The sequence below is a fragment of the Lathyrus oleraceus genome, chromosome 3, assembly GCF_024323335.1.
Source record: "Lathyrus oleraceus cultivar Zhongwan6 chromosome 3, CAAS_Psat_ZW6_1.0, whole genome shotgun sequence".
NCBI classification, from domain to species: domain Eukaryota; kingdom Viridiplantae; phylum Streptophyta; class Magnoliopsida; order Fabales; family Fabaceae; genus Lathyrus; species Lathyrus oleraceus.
This window is the reverse complement of record NC_066581.1, coordinates 72099285-72102304: the sequence shown is the minus strand read 5'-3', so window position 1 is coordinate 72102304 and position 3020 is coordinate 72099285. Positions and strand designations below refer to the sequence as shown.

Here is a 3020-nt window from a genome sequence, read left to right as displayed (position 1 = left end):
GTTAGTTTGTACATAGCGACAATGGTATTGACGTGTCGTACGTAATGGACCAAAGCGCGGTGAAACCGTATTGATATATCAAAAGAAAATCCAATCATTGCAACAATATATATAAATGTTGAATCGATGGATTAAAATTCGATTTATTTAAGAACAATTTTGATTTCAAAAAAATAACTAAAATGTTCTTTTGACATAAAACCCTTAAGTTCAAAGACATCACAAAAAGAGATACAAGATAATTATTGATAGGCCGAAATCTAAGTCAATAAGAAACAAAACAGAATTTATTAGATTAAATTAACCTATTACTTAAACCTATAGAAAATCACCCAACAAATAAATGGATGATAAAAACTTATCTTAGAAAAAACTTAATGATTTCTAACTGTTAATTATTATTTACAAAGCAAAATTGCTTAAAAAAAAATGAGACAATTTAATCACAAAGCAAAATTGCTTAAAAAAAAATGAGACAATTTAATCATGTATTTTCCATCACCATACTATTAATGCTACAATGCTATTAATGCTACAGTATGCATCATCATACACATCCACACTATCAGTATTATGATAAAAGTAATATAAACACAAATTTACACAAATTTACAGCAGTACACAAAATTCACTATCATATCAGTATCCATTATGCAGAAAATTTAAACATAAAAACTCACACTATCATATCAGTATCCATTATGCAGAAAAATTTAAAACTCACACTATCAAAAGACAAATCTCTAACAGATCCAAGAGGAAAAATCCGGAAATAAAAGAGAGCTTCGTCATCCTTCACCAATCAAATTCATAAACAAAAGTATATATCCTCCATTAACAAAACATTTCATGGGATCGAATCTACAACAACAAGACATACAAACACCGCCGCGGAATCGAATAAAAGACATACACAAAGTAGTATAATACAAAAAACAAATCATGTTGTTACCATGATGTCGAAGGTTGTTGTCGTGAATGGTCGGTCGAAGAAATTCGGCATTGAGATTTATGCAATAAAGCCGACATGTAATGCAACCATATTGAAACTGAAACAAATATTAGAGCTATAAGCATGATTTAACAGCTAGAACAGAACCAGAATATGATACAAGTTCCTGTTCATAACAGTATTTTCAGCATTATAATATCGAATACCAAAACGGTATAACCCAATCGGAAAGGAAGTAAATATGCAATTGAAACAAAAATATAATCGAAACATTTACACATCGAAGCTGCGAATGATATTCAATTTTAAACGCGACAACTTAAGCATACAACAACAACACGATCACATCAAAAATACCCCGAAAAAGAACATTACGACATTCTAATACCAACAATCAACATAGATTAATGCAACCAAATCTAAATCAAAACAGTGGCTATAACCAACAGCGTAATATCAAGGAAAACGCAACACAAACTGCTACCGTAACGCGAAACCACTTTAATCCCGCAGCAAGAAAATGATAGCATTAAACATGTAACAAATTCATTGCAATCAATACCAAACTGCTTCAATACAACTCAATACGAAGTTTAATATGTCTATGAAATCAACATGATGCGATTAGCGGAACGTAAAGAGAATAACACTAAAAAATATTGGATATAACAATAAACAAAAGCCTTGCCCATAAGAGCCACTTCTCCAAACAGAAAACCAATTGGACATGACAAATGCAAGTAGCAATTAAAATTATCATAATAACAAAAGCCTTCTAAAGTTGGTTACAACAACACCTTGGTAAGACAATTTACAAACTAGAACACAATAGGAAACCAGTAGAAAACAATGAGGCCATAGTCATATTCAAAAAACACTACCTAATGGAATCAATCTCAGAACATCCACACTCTATAATACTTGCAACAGTTTGTGACACAACAGACACAACAGAAATCAATAAAAATTTAATGTAATAACAGAGTTAATATCAAAATCACAACACCACAAGCATACGAAATTGATATTTTTACCGAAGCGGTGTCACTGCTGTCGTTTGTTGCTTGGTTTCGCCTGTTGGGGAAGAGAGGATCTGCGTCGCAGTTGGTTGTGGTGAATTTAGAAGAGCAAACCGTGGCGGCGGCGATGTCGGTGAACAGAGGTGGATTCACCTGAGTGTGAAGGAGTTCGGTTATTGACACGGCGGTGAGGTCTGGAATTTATCGCCGGAATATATGAGGAAGACGGCGGATGGTTCAAAATTGACGGTGGTTGAGAGATGATGCGGCGACGTAGTGGTAGTGGTGGCGATTCACGGCGGTTATTCTAGGTTGTTTCGGCGGAAGCGAAAATGAGGTGTTAGTGTGGTGAAAGGGTGGAAGACGATGGAGTATTTGAAGAAGAGGAATGGTGATGGTTAAGGGTGAGGCGCTCAGGGAAATACCCAGAGGCTTCTTCTCTTTTCCGTTTTTAATCCTTTTCTTTATTCTTTGAGAGTGAGAGTAAGTTACTGTTTGTTGGTCCTTTTGTGAAGTCAGCAGAGAGAGTAAAATATATCAATCTCCAATGGACAAAACCTTATTCTTTTCCTTTTTTATTTTCGTTGGGAGAGACTGATGGAGTGGGTAGATAGGTGGCGTGTAGAGTGAGGGAAACTTGAGGTGAGTGAGAAAAGACAGAGAAGTGTAAATATCAGCTTTAACAAAATAGGAATTCTAATGTTAATTTCATTTTATTTTTTAAAACAACTACTATTATTTAAAATTTCTTATTAAAAATTTCTCATAAGTATTTTGATTTGAATAAATTTTAATTACTTTAGTTGAATAATTAACCTAAAAAAAAGATCGATTATAAATAAAAGTCGGATATAAATTTGCTCGAAAAATTAAATCGGTCACACTAAAATAATCAGCACAAGATATACTTATTGAAAAAATACAGCGTTTCTTTAAATTTTGAAATAAATTTGTACTGGTTAAAAGGCTCAGGCGGGTTAAAACGCAACTGAAACAGCTGCTGAAAAATACAACGAGCACACCAGGTTAAACTACATGAACTGTAGATT

The 3020-nt window shown here is 33.5% G+C and overlaps 1 long non-coding RNA gene across 1 annotated transcript; it reads right to left on the bottom strand.

Annotated features, from left to right (window-relative positions):
• Window positions 1–769: 769 nt before the first annotated feature.
• Window positions 770–2625, bottom strand: LOC127132635 (uncharacterized). The gene is made up of 2 exons (XR_007806785.1): window positions 1987–2625; window positions 770–1049 (listed from the first exon to the last, which is right to left on the bottom strand). It is a non-coding gene; the product is annotated as an uncharacterized LOC127132635 (long non-coding RNA).
• Between the last annotated feature and the right edge of the window lie 395 nt (window positions 2626–3020).